This window comes from Scylla paramamosain, chromosome 13 (genome assembly GCF_035594125.1).
Source record: "Scylla paramamosain isolate STU-SP2022 chromosome 13, ASM3559412v1, whole genome shotgun sequence".
Classification (NCBI taxonomy): Eukaryota; Metazoa; Arthropoda; class Malacostraca; order Decapoda; family Portunidae; genus Scylla; species Scylla paramamosain.
In genome coordinates this window covers 659,653-676,881 of record NC_087163.1, presented here as the reverse complement: position 1 = coordinate 676,881, position 17,229 = coordinate 659,653, and the positions used below count along the sequence as shown (strand labels likewise).

Below are 17,229 nucleotides of genomic sequence, written 5' to 3'. Positions count from 1 at the left end.
ATTTCTTCACATTGAATTTTAATGGTATGCAGTAATATAAATCATATTATAATTGACAGGACTGCATATCACTGAAATTATTTGTGAACTTAATATTACAGTTACGTATTGTAATGATGAGTAGGCAATTGTACATCTGGTATGTCTAGTTAGTGTAGTGAAGGAAATCAATACAAAAAAAAAGAAAAACAAGAAAAAACAAGAAGAAAAAACAAGGCTCTGGGAAAATCAGCAAACAAAAAAGATTTAAGAGTTATAAGTAACTCAGATCTCAGTCAGAGATAGCAGTCTATAGACACTAGGAATAAAATCATGTATTAGGATTAATCTCAAGAAGCGTTAGGTAGAAAATTTCCTAAGTAATATTAAAGTTCTATATGACACTGGCCAGACTGCATCTAGATTACGTTGTGCAGCTCTGGTTCCCATATCACAGGTGGGATATATATCCGTTAGACTCAGTACAGAGGAGAATGACTACAAATATACAAGATAGTGAAATATTCCTTGCGAGGGGTGATAGAAGAATTTATTTACGTACATTAGAGTGTGGAAAGCTCACGTGACATTTTTCATGTTTCCCGAGCACCGTCGTCCACAACGCAACACTCAGAACAACCTTTACTGCAACAATATATCATAAAGAACGTGAATGAATTCAAAGCCTCTTCTTAGATTTATGTTCAGGGGCTGGGTCCCGAGCCGCGCCTCGCCGCTTCGCCGCGCCTGATTGCTCCCATCACTTACCTGAGAGAGAGAGAGAGAGAGAGAGAGAGAGAGAGAGAGAGAGAGAGAGAGAGAGAGAGAGAGAGAGAGAGAGAGAGAGAGAGAGAGAGAGAGAGAGAGAGAGAGAGAGAGAGAGAGAGAGAGAGAGAGAGAGAGAGAGAGAGAGAGAGAGAGAGAGAGAGAGAGAGTGACTGACGCGAGAAATGATTCTCTCACACGAGACAAAATCTGACGGCTTACTTATTACTGACAGCCCATGAATAGTAATATAGTCAGAATGTTTCTCATATTTCGATTCTAATTCTTAATGAACTCTCGAATGGATTAATACCATTTACAACAAAATATACGCTGCATTTCGGGTCGTCCATGGAGTTGTGATTAGGTTTTATCATTCTTATTGGCACGGAAGTGGCGTCGGTGCTCCGTGCAGTGTGGAAATCGTGTGAAATTCCTCTAAGAGCTACATCATTATTTTTCTTTAAATATAACACTGCTTATACATTACTATGCACGGTAATGTGTAAGCCACGAAAATTAATGTCCTGCCATGTTAAAACTACGTTTTAACATGGCTACCACTGTGTGTGTGTGTGTGTGTGTGTGTGTGTGTGTGTGTGTGTGTATTGCTCTCAACAACATGGTTACAGACGCAGACGCAGCAGCAACATTGGCTTATTGGCTAATGCAACAGAAAGTGAAGCTGAAGCAATCTGAAGCTGGGACGTTCTGAAGTTAAGAACCTGAAGCTCGAACACGAAAAATAACCACAAAACAATGACGTGGGAATATCACCTCTTGTAACTCGTAAGGAAGGAAAAGCAGTCAGAAGGAAGGACTGCCACCACTGCTCCAGCCACGCCCCTAGACGGCCGCTGGTTCTGCGGTCCATGACAGTAACACCTAGGCACATCTTTGCCAACTGTCATCCTCGCTCTCCCGGGTCCCCCACCATTCACGTTAACACTCGTCTCCTTCCTGAACACCCAAAGTCTGAAAAGAAAGATGTACTACTAAAAGCGCGCGCGCACACACACACACACACACACACACACACACACACACACACACACACACACACACACACACACAATTTGACAGCCGCTGGCACTTTTTGTGTGAATGCTTCATAAAAAAATGTAGGAATAATGTAATCATGTGTTAAGTACATGAATTTAAGCGCACATCATTAATTTCATAAACATTACTAACGCAACAGTAAAGATTAACGAATTAATTTTATGGCCCAACAACAACAGGCTTACATGGCGCCGCACGTCAGTTTGGAAAGCAGTCCTCGATGATTGAACGTCACTGTGTGGAGGTGACACTCCTCGCCGCCAGCCTTGTCCCGGTACGGTGTTCGCCAGGCAGGACAGGCGGCGCACCACCGCCCACCTGTCTCCCACCCTGGACAAGATGGCTGATTAATGAGTGTCTGGGCAAACCTGTGCAAGACAAACTGCCGTGTTCTGTACTGGTGCTTCTCCAGGATTAAGGCGAGAGGGTCCAAGAGCAGTCCCGTACCAATATTGATAACTTGCTGTGTGTGCACTGTTTCTTCCTGCCTCTCCTTTGGTAATGAACACAAAACACAGTGAGGGTACTCTGCGTCAAGCACCTTTGTTGATATGAGAGAGAGAGAGAGAGAGAGAGAGAGAGAGAGAGAGAGAGAGAGAGAGAGAGAGAGAGAGAGAGAGAGAGAGAGAGAGAGAGAGAGAGAGAGAGAGAGAGAGAGAGAGAGAGAGAGAGAGAGAGAGAGAGAGAGAGAGAGAGAGAGAGAGAGAGAGAGAGAGAGAGAGAGAGAGAGAGAGAGAGAGAGAGAGAGAGAGAGAGAGAGAGAGAGAGAGAGAGAGAGAGATGGACAATTTTCACCCACAGCATCAAAAGCAACACAAACACAGATGATGGAGGAAGGAAAAACCAAAACACGCGAGTCTGAGTGAAGCACAAATAAGGAAGGATAAAGAAAAGGTAATTGTTCGTCTGCCGCCACGGCTCTTCTTTATGTAAACATGCGTACACGTGCTGGCTTAAGTGAACGAAAGAAGGAAGTTTGTCCAGTAATAGACACAAAGTTTAAGACTACTTATGACTGGGAAATGTTTCTGTCCGGGAACTCCTGCAGATGCTCTTGAGGAAAGGAAGGTAAAAGAAAAGAAACAGGAGAAAATTTATTGCTGGAGGTGAGATTCTCATTTAAACAATACAAGTTTTAATTACGTGAAGATTATAACCGCAAATCTAGAAACTCAGAGAGAGAGAGAGAGAGAGAGAGAGAGAGAGAGAGAGAGAGAGAGAGAGAGAGAGAGAGAGAGAGAGAGAGAGAGAGAGAGAGAGAGAGAGAGAGAGAGAGAGAGAGAGAAACTAATAAAGTTCTCCTACAAATGAAACTAACAATGTTCTACAAATGAATCGTTTCTTTTACATTTTTACAAGAAGCTTTTAACATTCTTTAAATCTCAAGAGTCACATGGAGTAATTAAAGGATAAAAGAATATCAGTCTGAAATTACAACTCGTTTTCATCTCTTAAGTTCTCCACGCCACATGACTCAGATGTTGGGAAGATTTTAATTATTCTTGTGCCCACGCAGCGCTCAAGGTCTGCAGTGTACGAGTATGTCAGCACACACCATAGAGAGGCTGAATAGCAGGCCGCCGCGCATTGGAGGGCAAGGATAACAAAGGATTAGAGGGGGAAAGGAAAGGATGCGAGAGACGAGAGCACAGAAGACAGGAATGCACGTAGTTTACAAGCGAAAAGAAAGATCTGGACAGGTGGTGAAATAGCAAAAGAGGAGGCTGAGGCACAAAGGAGGAAAAACAAGTGCAGGACAGTGTAAAAGGACAAAATAGAGAAGCAAGATAAAGAGACAGTTACACACTTCAGAGGGAAAGGGAGGTGGTGATAAAGCAAGTGCAGAAAAGAGTTGGGAAAGGCCAGTGTAGGAAAGCAAGAGGAAACATACAAAATTGGGAATCAAGAGGAAGAGAATGTTGTATGTGCGCGTATTGCTCTGGTTTTTAGTTTGTTTGTGTGTTTAACAATTATGTTTTGTTTGTGTTGGGTGTGAGGTGCAGTTTTAATGTTTTAGTTGATATTTCATATTTTCACTTTATGGTTGTGTATTACTACCTTGTGTTTTTAATTACTGCGTCTTGCTGTTTAAAATTTGTCAAGAACTGGGTTTTATCACGCACTGGCTGAGTCTCAACACTTGACCACCGCTACTCTCCAGCAATTGCCTCAAACAGGAAATGACATGCGAACGTATAATTTTCCTCTAAAATAGAATCTACATCACTGATTCTCACCTTTGTATTATATATTGTATTGTATGAGCTTGTATTATACCTCTATACCTCTATACTTATACCTCTAAATTTCCCGAATGGAATGAATAATCTTTTCATCTACGAGTAAAGCGATACACATTGTTTGCCTCGTCGTGCCGTTGCGCGCAGCCTGCTTCTACCAGGTAATGAATAGCAGCTGACAGATAAACCTCATACCTGCATTTGTTTTTCTTTCTATTTACCCACGAAACACGCGCTCCTTTACAGCACGCTGAAAAGCTTCCCTCACAAACTGTTGTTAAAGCTCCCTCTGCAGGCACTCCCACATTTCTGCTGGTATTGCTTCATCTTACTGTTTGCTTCCCCACAAGTTTAATTTTCTAAAATGCTGCATGCAACTCCTCTCTTTCATGTCCACCTCCCTTGTATTCTTACCATTCTTTTCCCCTTTGCTGTTGCCATTCATTATTTCTTATATTTAGAAATCATATAAATATCCAACAGCCACATCGTCTTTCTCTTTAATTGTCAGATTTTCCTTTTTTTTTTTTTTTTTTTCTCACTGTTTCTCTCTGCCTCACTTATCTAAAGAGGTCCATCACACTCTACTCGCTGGCACCTCCACCCAAATCTTTTCAGGTCTCTCTCTCTCTCTCTCTCTCTCTCTCTCTCTCTCTCTCTCTCTCCTCTCTCTCTCTCTCTCTCTCTCTCTCTCTCTCTCTCTCTCTCTCTCTCTCTTGTACCCATCCTCCTCCAGTGTCTATTGCTTCTGTTTACTTTATTCCTGGCTTTTCTGCTCCATTTATCAACCCACACACACACACACACACACACACACACACACACACACAAGTTATTGCCTCTATCACGACAGTAGACGAAATCCTTGTTGATATCACAGAGGCTTAAGTTAATTCCACCTCTCTCTCTCTCTCTCTCTCCCTCTTGCCACACCCGACTCGCAGGAATGTCAAAACACCCTTGTGCCAGTCATGCCAGTGCCCTGAGAAGGATGCCTCGCTCACTGGCATCACCGAACACCACATGCATCTCCCCAAGCACACATCTCGTCCCGCTGAAGCCTGGCCAGCCACCACCAACACCCGCCAGTGACGTCTATCTTAACATTGTACAAAAACGATACTGTGACAGATTAATGACTCGCATATTGCCACCACCGCCACCGATGCCACGTACGTAAACAATAACCGTACAACCAACACCACACCACGTCACGGTCGCCACACCAAGGCCATGTGCCACACACAGCTAGCCAGCACCCAACACACCGCCACTCAGTAAACAACGCCGAGCACGTGGAAAAAATACACCAAAAAAGTTGGCCGCGTCACGTACAGAATACAAAATACTTGATCAGCAAATCGTAACAGTGAAAATATGCAATCCAGGATGAGAAATTAATTGAAACCTCTTCGGTAATTAGTAAAGGATCTGTAGTTCGAAATTTGTAAGAAATGAAACAATACAGTTTCCAACGCTCGTCCGGACAGGAAAGAATGTTCTAGGCGAGGCTCACTGGGTGCCTGCTGGGAGCCCGTGTGTGTGTGTGTGTGTGTGTGTGTGTGTGTGTGTGTGTTCTTGAAAATTAAACAGCTACTACAACAGCCACAATATCAGGAAAGGACTGATAAACGCAGCATCTTTTGCCTTAATGTGTATCACTGTGTTCCTCAGTAAGGCCAGGCACACAGGCGTGACAGATGAAGCTGGCTGGAGCGTGTCGTCGCGGGCAGCCTGCTTCTACCAGCTGATGAATAGCAGCCGACAGATAAACCTCGTACATGCATTTGTTTTTCTGTCTATTTACCATGACAATTTGCTGTGGCTTTTTCAATTTCCTACTTCAACGCACAACATCAACAACGGCAACGATAACAACAACAACAACAACAACAACAACAACAACAACAACACAAGGTACAAGGTTGTAGGTAAAGATATTCCGAGACTACTAGATTTGACCCTTCTCCACCCCCACCCCAATAATCCCCGTCGTTTCATCCCCCTTCCCGTCCCCAGCCCCTTCCAATTCCACACGGCAGCCTTTCCACCCCAAGCCTTGACAAAATATCACAACCTCGGGGACCATTGCCTCGCTTGTTCCCACTCCCGCCGCCCATTCTGCTCGTGGTCTTCCGGGTCTGCTTCGATACTTTATTCTCTCCCTAAGAAAAGAAACCCTCCACCTCCACCCTACATCTTCACCCTCTCCCCTCAAAGGCTGCATATCTCCCATTCCAAGCAGGTGTCTCTCTACCCCCCCCTTGTCTCTCCCACGTTTCCCCGCCGCCTCTGCCTCTCTTCTTCTCTCCGCCGCCCCTTCTTTTTCTACTTTTTGTCCATATTCCAGGAGTCAGATTTCACACGCCCCCCGCCGCCATCATCTCCCGCACAAGTTCCCGCAGCGCCACAGCGGTCCATTATAACTTGCCCCGCGGCCACCTGACCCAGCAGTAATGGGACGCGACAGCCGCCACTCACAGGACGCCAGGCTCTCTCTCTCTCTCTCTCCTCTCTCTCTCTCTCTCTCTCTCTCCTCTCTCTCTCTCTCTCTCTCTCTCTCTCTCTCTCTCTCTCACATACAAGAAGTAAATTCCACTTTTTCTATTTCACTCAAAAAGAAACACTTAATTCACCGGACAGTCTTCACTGCAAACGCTGGCGTGAGGAGTTTCTCCAGGCCGGAAGCTGCTCACTTAATGGTGAAATATTTATCGCGGGAAAAACGAGGAAAACTCCCCGTCCAATGAAGTAAGTGTTTCCAGGAGAACGGGACGTAAAGAAAGAGAAAAATGAGACACGCCTAGTTTTTACGACGCCAGACTTACTATCCCGCAGAAGTAATTACTATCACGCCATCCAGAAAACTAGTGCCTGGGTTACGGCAGCCAGCAGTGGTGCCGGCGCCGTGGCGGTGACGTGCAGAGGGTGAGGGGCCGCCGCTACCTGCCCGAGGCGGTGACGTGCAGGGGGCGAGGGACCGCAGCTGCCTGCCCGGGACGGTGATGCACAGAAGGTGAGGGAGAGAGAGAGAGAGAGAGAGAGAGAGAGAGAGAGAGAGAGAGAGAGAGAGAGAGAGAGAGAGAGAGAGAGAGAGAGAGAGAGAGAGAGAGAGAGAGAGAGAGAGAGAGAGAGAGAGAGAGAGAGTCGAATAAATAAACAGGCGGTCGGACAGACATGAGCACACAACATATATACATACACATAGACAGACAGACAGCAGCATACAACAAACAGGTGTGGGGAAGACATGAGGATCGATCGGGTCTGCCAAACCTGACCTGAGAGGGAACTCATTTGAAGGTGATCGCCTGTTTCCTCCTCCTCTTCTTCTTCTTTTTCTATCACCTGGTATTTCTTCTTTTTTTCTTCCTTGTCTTGCCTTTTTCCACTACCTTCATTATTGTTCCTCCCTTTTCCTTCTCCTCTTTCTGCACTTCGTCACACTCACCCTCCTCTTACTCCTTTTTTGTTGTTGTTCTCTTCTCCTCCCCCTCCTCCTCTCTTCCCTGTTGCAGCTCACGTTCCTACTTAGGAAAATTAATTAATGTATTGGCCCCTGTTAATAAAAAAAAAAAAAATAAAAATAAAAAAAAATTAAGGAAGAGGAGGAGGCCGCATGCGCACATGAGAAGCCGTCCTTGAGGCCGTAATGCGGCCTGACTGACATGAAACCAGCGGATTACGCTGCTCTCGGAATGCACACCAGGCAATAATTATAGACTACCTACTCAAGATTGTGCACGGGATACAGATATCTGTGGGAAGTGATACACCACCCAGATGGGGACGTCCATGACAGGGTCACAACTTGCGACTCCATAACAACCCGCAATGGAAAAAAAAAAAAATGTCTTTACTGAGTGTAGGCTGTGTAGTGAGAGCTTTAAACATACATACTGCCACTACAGCATGGACTGTGCTAAGCTACAAAAATTCCGGAAACCGGTATGTGTAATGTGTCTTCATGGTGAAACGCTTCGTGACAATTTAGTCTTTAGACAAGTAAAGGCTGCCTGCCCCAAGTTCCTCCAGAAGAAGAGGCTGACGAAGAAGAAGAAGAAGAAGAAGAAGAAGAAGAAGAAGAAGAAGAAGAAAGAAGAAGAAGAAGAAAGAAGAAGAAGAAGAAGAAGAAGAAGAAGAAGAAGAAGAAGAAGAAGAAGAAGAAGAAGAAGAAGAAGAAGAAGAAGAAGAAGAAGAAAGAAGAAGAAGAAGAAGAAGAAGAAGAAGAAGAAGAAGAAGAAGAAGAAGAAGAAGAAGAAGAAGAAGAAGAAGAAGAAGAAGAAGAAGAAGAAGAAGAAGAAGAAGAGAAGAAGAAGAAGAAGAAGAAGAAAGTTGTTCAAACTACTAATACTACTCATTTAGGACCCGACGACTTGACTAAGCTTGAGGACCAGCCGTGGCGGAGAGAGATTAGAACACGTGTCTGATTCAAACCCTACATCTGTCTAGGTCACCACAAACACTGCTGCCTCTCACGGTCCTGTCCTATACACAAGCGAGGAAGTCTCCTGTGCCTCACCCAAGCCACGAGAGCAAGGTAAGTGAAGAAAGGGTGCTGGAGAGGGAAAGGCGAGTTTGGTAAGCACGGCCTGTAGGGAGAGACTGGAGTGGTGTGTTGTTGTGATTAGAAGGAAACCTCTATTGCTCTCGGCCAAAGTGACACGGTCGGTGGTAGTCGGTGGCTGTCCATCCAACCTTAGCCTGTGAACCTTTGCCTTGCCCGACCCGACCAGCGCACGCATTCTCCTCACCATGATAGGGAAGCAGTAGCGTCCTTTTCCCGAATTCCTCCTGATAAAGGGAACCTGCTGATTCATAAACCTTATCGCAAAAAAAATTGCATAGATACGACAACGAGCGGCGGACACACAAAGGCTTCCAGGAAAGGTTGGCTCTTGCATTTTCCTGGAATTGAGTGTTTTCGAGAGAGGGAGTGAGGAAGCCATAGGGAAATAATAACTTAATGATGATAACTTAATGATGGAGAGTATTGAGGAAGAGAGAAAAGAAATGGAAAATGAAGTACAGAATAAGTGGAGGGAGGAAGGGGAGGACGGGAGAAGAAAGTCGCAAGGAAAAGGAAGGAATGGGGAAGAAAAGAAGGGAATAGGAGGAAAGATGGGAGAGAAGAGAGAGGGACGGACTCGAGTGTTGTGTGGAGAGCGGAGTGAGAGAAGCCTGTGAAAGAGTGAGAGGGACGAGGTGCTGAAGGGTGAGTGGGAAGGCAAGATGAATGTGTGGGAGTGGGAAGGAGAGGAAATGATTGGGGCAGGAAGTGAGAGGTACACTACTTGGGAAGGGTGAGAGGTAGAGTTAATTAAGTGAATGGGACGTGAGGGTGAATGAATGAGAGTAAAAGGCAGAAATGGAGGAATGATAGAAAAATGAGATGATAGGGAAGGAGTGAATGCAATGGTAGGGATGAGAGGGGAATTAAGAGGAGGGAGGATAATATCAGGAATGGAGGGATGGAGAGCGGAAGGGAAGGAGTGGGATGATAATAATAAGAAAATAATAATGGAAGAGAAGTACGGGAAGGAATGATGAGGAAATAAAAGAGTAGAGAGAGGGAGGAAGTGTTTTGGGCGAGTGTAATGGAAGGGATGGGAGAGGGAATGGGATGAGAGGGAAGGGGGAATGAGCCTGATGAGAGAGATGAAGGTAGGTAGGGAGGAAATCAATAGATGGAGAGAGAGAGAGAGAGAGAGAGAAGAGAGAGAGAGAGAGAGAGAGAGAGAGAAGAGAGAGAGAGAGAGAGAGAGAGAGAGAGAGAGAGAGACGAGAGAGGAGAGAGAGAGAGCGAGAGAGACGAGAGATGAGAGAAGAGAGAGAGAGATGCAAGGGTCACGGGACACATCGGAGTAATATTTCATCAGGGACGGTGCAACATTTCATGACATTACACACGATTAAGGCTGTAATGACGATATTCTGCTGGTCAAGATTTCTTCCCCTCACACACACACACACACACACACACACACACACACACACACACACACACACACACACCACAGTCCTTACCATCCAAAACCCATAGCAAGAAGAATTAAGCAAGACACAAGAGCTACATTTGTTTTTCCTTCTGTGACAAAGTCCATGGCAATGGTGGTGGTGGTGGTGATGGTGGTGATGGTGGTGATGGTGGTGGTGGTGGTGGTGGTGGTCCCCACCTCACAACTCTGCCTCCTCACCGCACTCTCGGCAGCCTCGCGGGCTTCTCAGCAACCTCTTCCTTTCCCTCGCCCTCCCTCCACCTATCCGTGGCCTCGCCAGGTCGCCTTTACCTTGCTGCTCCAAGCCCGAGCTTTCATTCATTAATTAGTAAAACTCTCTCGTCCTCTTGTGGTTCATCTGATCAAAGGAATATTTCTTTTCCATTTCCTCAACTCCAAAGAGAAATTCCGAAGGCATTTTTTTTTAATTCCTCTGCTGCATGGAGGAAATCAGGAAGCTTTTTGCCAAATGTATAACGAATCTCACTTTCTCGTAATATCATCACGGAAAGGGAAGCGAGCGCACAGGGACTTTTCTTTGAGCCTTCGGGCAAGTGCTGCTCAGTGAATGAGTAGGTACGACTGTCTGTGGGAAGACGTGGAGGGAGGGAGGGAGGGAGGGAGGGAGGGAGGGAGGGAGGGAGGAATGAGGTGAAGGACGGAGGAAGAAATTGTGAGCGGAAGGGAAGGAACGGAAGGAAGAAGGGAATAGACAGACTGTTGTCATCATTTTCAATTTTCTGGCTTCATTCCTCCATCACCTTAAACACACACACACACACACACACACACACACACACACACACACACACACACACACACACACACACACACACACACACAAACACACGTGTGTCAAATGCTGCAGATTTGAATGCGATCATAAATGTTTCATGGAAATATTCTTGAGTGTATTCATGATTATTTCTACTGAAAAAAGGGTGGCCATCTTACAGCCACATCAAGGCGAGCGTGGTGTGAATCACGCAGGAATAAAGTGTTCCACTGAGTGCCACCGGTAATCAGTGCAGGACACCAAGGCTGTCCTTCTTAAAGCTGATGGTATGTACCTGCACACTACATATTTCTGCATAGGATTTGCATAACAATATCTACATGTGTGACCGTGAAAGGAGACTGTACAAGTGATTTTAATTATTCATTAGTTATTCCGAAAAGGGTGGAGAGTAACTTTATTTCCTGATAATAGAGTAAAGAAAAGCTTGCAAAACTGGACACAAGACTGGCTGTTCATCAGTGCTGTATTAATATTTTGGCAGCTGTTCGAACAGAAATACAAATACTTTATATTCCCGCAACAGTATTTCACACACTAGTGACTGTGAAGCACCGTGATGTGTTGCACTCGCGTGTCCAGCATGACAAACACCGCATAGACACTCATCTTTGGTCTCATAAAATCGGAAATACTTGTTGCCATTGAGTGATGGTGTGGCGCAGCTGACGCCATGACTGCTGGACCCGCTTCCCGCAGACTGGTGCCGAGGAAAGAAGTCCTGCACAAAGGAACACAAAGGAACAGCAAACAGCAACATGCATTTTCACTCTACTAGGCTGTTTCTCACACCACGCAGTACATAACTTTGGGAGACGTAGACAGTAAAGGCGAGGTTATGGATTGTTAACTTTCTCGCGAATCAAAGACTAAACATCCGGTTAAGGAAAATATTTATTTGCGTTTTTTTTTTCTTCAAGGTGAGCATATTTTTTTTTCTTTTAAGCTATTTTTTAAGGTTCGTCATCTCCATTTCCTTCAGATTTTGCTTTCAACTTTAAAAACTTATTTAAATTACCTTTCTTTTCTTAATTTTTCGTGTCTCCCTTTTAGTGAATTTGTTATTTGTTTTACTTTCCTTTCATTTTTTTTTCCGCGCTTTCTGAAGTATTCGACTTTACACTCCTTTTACTCCTTTCCTTCCCTCTCTTCCTTCCTCCCCCGCCTCGCGTCTCGCTACCTCCACCACTGCTCACTCCTTTGCCCTTCCTCATCTCCATCGCTCATAAAAACTTATCTCTTCCCCCCGAATCCTGCTCCTCCACTCTTCATCTCTCGCTCTCAGCTGCATCTTACTCCCCTGCCTCCTCCTACTGCTTTTCCTCCTCTTTTCCTCTATCTTTGTTTATTCCTCCTCCTCGTCTTCTTTATCCCTACCCTGGGTTCATCTCTCTCTCTCTCTCTCTCTCTCTCTCTCTCTCTCTCTCTCTCTCTCTCTCTCTCTCTCTCTCTCTCTCTCTCTCTCTCTCTTCCAAGCTTTGGTCTCATCACACCACCTTCTTTTCATCACACTTTGGTCTCGCCTCATCCTGCGCATCCCTACTTTCCTTACTATAGTATTCTTACTTAACTTACTTGCTCCTGTTCTCGTATGAATAGATCCAGGCACTATAAGACCGATAATGGGAAGAGAGGCTCATAATACATGGAATGGCTGCCGTCTGCTTTTACTATAACTGGTTTCCTTATTTTCCCCTCTAAATAACATTTCTGGAAATCCGGAAGTCTGTGATTCTGTTTCTCTACTTCCTACGAACTGAATACTTGTAAGAGACTATCAAGGTACTCCAAAATCTAGTTGCACAACCCTTTCAGAATTTGAACACAAAGGAAATAGTAATGGAAGGTGAAGCAAGCAAAGTTTCTTGAGTCTGAGTGGAGTATTTGAAGAGCGGCGGACAGCGGGCAACAAACGCCTCGCGCTGTTCAAGGTCAGTGCATCGCGTTCCTAGACGTGTGGCGGCGGCGGCGACGGCGGGGAGGGATAGTAGAGTGACGTGGAGCGTGGCTGCGGTGTCCCGTGTCCCGCACCAACAGCAGGCGGGGTGTCGGTGTTGTGGGGGCTGGCAGGACCAAGGTAAAAATATAGCTACACAATAGCTATCTCTACCTTGCCCTGGAATAGTGGTCCATCACTCATCTCCGTGTTTTTTTTTTTTTTTTCGCATCATAATTAAGAGATCATGTCTCTTTTCTTTCTCTCGCTCTGTCTGCGTGCTTGTTCTCACGCAAGCAAAAGCTTGGCACGAAGGCGAACCGCCAGACGCTCGTCGCATACTCGACATTCCTGCGGGTCTCGTGAAGACTCTGGTTGCTTTAATACGCTGCCTGCACGAGTTACTACTTCATAGCTTCGAAGTTCCTCAAGCACCCAGTTTTTTCTTTCTAAATATACCTCCTTTTTCGAGTAAGAGAGGGGAAGGAAAAAATGCTTAACTGTCGTTTTAAAGTTTCCAGTTGTCAGAATCGTTACAGATTATTTTATTTTGCAATGATAGGAAATATGAACTTAACGAAGACTCCTATTTATACCTGGACGAACCAAGACGGTGTGGCTGCATACTAAGGATTTAAGGTGCAGTGTCCTATCGTTTTTCGCAAATAAAATCTTAACACTGCGTCGAACAAGGGTGCTATTTTGGCAGTGGATGTTTGATACCACGCTCTCTCTAGCTCAATATAGCTTGGGTCGTGACCGGAGCTTCCTCAATTCCCCTGAAGAAGCTTTGGGCGAAATCGGTCGGGAAATAAACTCACATCTATAACTGGTTTTATATATATGTATATATATATGTATATATATATATATATATATATATATATATATATATATATATATATATATATATATATATATATATATATATATATATATATATATATATATATATATATATCACACAACAGTATATAAGTCAACATGCAATACAGTCACGACACAGGGAGGCACTGGGGTGGCCAGGCACTCGCACCGTCAACAGTCAGTCAGTCACACACTCAACTCGCCTTCCTTTCCTCTTGCTCACACGTCTTGTTGCGCTCGATCTTGGTTCTCTCTCTCTCTCTCTCTCTCTCTCTCTCTCTCTCTCTCTCTCTCTCTCTCTCTCTCTGTACTTCAGTGCCACGGAGTACCTCAAACCCTGCCTCACATGTCATCACCTCTACCAGTCGATTCCTAACTTCACCTATTCTAGCTGCGAGTCATGCTGATTACTAATACCGCTAGTGGTAATTGCTACTTACACTTTATACACACACTCACTCACAAAACAACAATTAAACGTTACCGTATAACAGCTATTCCATGGCTAGCTAACTCTAGCACACACACACACACACACACACGAACATCCTCATGGCCAGGGCCTCACAGGTATACACACACACACACACACACACACACACACACACACACATGAACGTCATGACCCAGGGCCTTACAGGTACACACACACACACACACACACACACACACACACACACACACACACACACAGGGACACCTTGAAGACTCCATGGTCTCACAGGTCAACACACACACACACACACACACACACACACACTGCATCACCACCTATAAAACGAAAGACAGGACAACACACACACACACACACACACACACACACACACACACACACACACACACACTGCATCACCATCTGTACAACGAAAGACAGGACAACACACACACACACACACACACACACACACACTGCATCACCACCTGTACAACGACCTGTCAACACACACACACACACACACACACACACACACACACACACACACAACATCACCACCTGTACAACGAATGACAGGACAACACACACACACACACACACACACACACACAGCATCACCTCCTGTACAACGAATGACAGGACAACACACACACACACACACACACACACACACACACACACACAGCATCACCTCCTGTACAACGAATGACAGGACAACACACACACACACACATCACCACCTATACAACGAATGACAGAACAGTACACACACACACACACACACACACACTGCATCACCACCTGTACAACGATTGACAGGACAACACACACAAACACACACACACACACACACACTGTTTGTCTGGAAATACCTGGAAATATCTAGGAAAACAACGGAAATTATGCTATATATTGACGAAGAGAGACGAAGGGAAGGTGGTGCCGCGCTGATGACGTCACGGGACCGTTACTTACGTAAGAACGTATTTAATTTTGAAAATGACCCCTAGAAAAAAGGCAGTTAGACTCGAATGCTTTACATATTCTGACAGGTAACATACTTTAAATAATACTGGTAATATAAAGAGATTTCAAGCCTCAGTAATATAAAAGATATATATGAAAAATAATCTGGAAAATATTGGGATCTTGACCCCAATCAAAACCATTGAAATGTCCACATATTTAGACTTAACAAGAATAAAAAAAAAAAACACTTTAAAAATATGAACTATTTTTTCAAACAATTTAAAGTTAGTTAAGAGCAGAAACAAACAATTCACAGGAAAAAAATAGAACATTATTGGAACACTGAGACGATTAAAAACAATTCTACAGTCCACAATTTTGACTTCTCAGGAGTGAAAATAGACTTTACAAATTATGGACAAATTTTAGAAGCAATAAGAACTCAAGTGCAAGCTGAAATAAAAAAAAAATAAATAAAAAAAGATTGTCAAAAAAGGGCCGAACACCCCCAACTTATTTACACATAAACTACGCCAAAATCAACATGTTTCACTTAACAGACATATAAAAAACACTTAAAAAGTAACCAAATATTTTTAGTAACCATAAAATATTACTTATTAGTCGAAATAACAAAATTAAGAAAATAGAAAAAATAATATTGGAACATTCTGGGACAGGGATATGCATGATGGCTGCCATGATGGGGGCGGGCCAGTGGAGGGGACGACTGCTAATTCACCTCAATTAAACCTTCATTAAAATTAATTAAACCAGGCAATGGCGGATATATCTAAACAGCGGATATGAAAGCTCAGTCATATGACTCTATTTTGTGACAGCGTTGCCTTGATTGGCTTATAATAATGAGAGATGAAGCAGAAAATAGCTGATAAATAAGGACGACCTGCCAACTCAGCCGGTCCGTTTTCTATCAATATCTGGCTAAATTTCCCAGTTTCCAGACTAAAGATGAATAAATAACTTCAAAAAACACCAAAATAGCTGTACTCACCTTGATTAAGTAGTCGTGCCTCTGTGGTTGTTTTGTGGCGTTTAGTCCATTAAGACGTTGCGGCCTGTATGGCTGTGTTGAGAAACATTTTCCTCTCACCGCTACTATTTTCCGAGGCCACAGACACAATTAGCCGGGTTCTCAAGACTGTTTCTTCTTTTCACAATGTAAAGTCGTATTAGTCTGTCACTAGAACTGCAAAAACACTCTTAAAAAATCCGTGTCACTTCAGCATTTGAAAGTTAGTGGAGGTACTGCCCTAAGCCCGGTTACCGCCCGCCGTCGTCTACCTACGGAGACTGGCGCCACTGCCGGCCTCGATCAGTGCGGCAGTAGTTGCCATATTATCAAATATCAAGCTTATTATATGAAAAAAGTTTACAATTACAGTAATAGTAATAATTCTACAACTTCTGCACATATATATACATATGAATGATAATATAAGTATAAATATAAAATGATATTAATCCTGATTTCCCCACTTCCTTCCTGGGTAATATCAACCCAATGGCAACACACCCAATCAACTGCCACTTCAGTAATTATGCTGTAGTCAACTCGTTACAATATGCTTGTTACGGCTTTTATGAGAGAGAGAGAGAGAGAGAGAGAGAGAGAGAGAGAGAGAGAGAGAGAGAGAGAGAGAGAGAGAGAGAGAGAGAGTGTGTGTGTCGGTGTTGGGAGGTTTTTAGGGGATTTCCATGCATGGTTACTAATGGATGATATGCCTAACTATTGTGAGGAATATGTTATGGTGTTCAATAAGAAAACCAAGATCCTGTGATTCGTGGGAAGGCAGAGGACACTGTCGCGCTCCACTACACTATCATATAGTAGTAACTGCCTGTACCTGAGGGCGTGGTTCAGCAACGACGCAAAAAATGAGTATTGTATCGAGATTACACGAACTATCTAATGAGTCTTAACTAAACAAGTCTACTATATTTCGCGTCGCTAACAACAACATGCCGCACAACATCCCAACATGCCCACGGTATTCCACGCCGCCATGACGCCCTCTCCTCTATGTAGCACGGCGACTGGCTCACGCACCCACCAAGAAGCTAACTGCACAATATACGAGAGCGGTGAAATGCTTGCTAGGAGTCAGGAAACGTACAGGTCCGGAGCTGTGCCTGGTAGAAGCCGAATCCTACACATG

The 17,229-nt window shown here is 44.2% G+C and overlaps 1 long non-coding RNA gene across 1 annotated transcript; it reads right to left on the bottom strand.

Moving 5' to 3' along the window:
- Positions 1-507: 507 nt before the first annotated feature.
- On the bottom strand, positions 508-16,384 carry LOC135106142 (uncharacterized). Its single transcript, XR_010271127.1, has 4 exons — positions 16,065-16,384; positions 1,992-2,136; positions 1,522-1,719; positions 508-747 (listed from the first exon to the last, which is right to left on the bottom strand). It is a non-coding gene; the product is annotated as an uncharacterized LOC135106142 (long non-coding RNA).
- Positions 16,385-17,229: the final 845 nt, after the last annotated feature.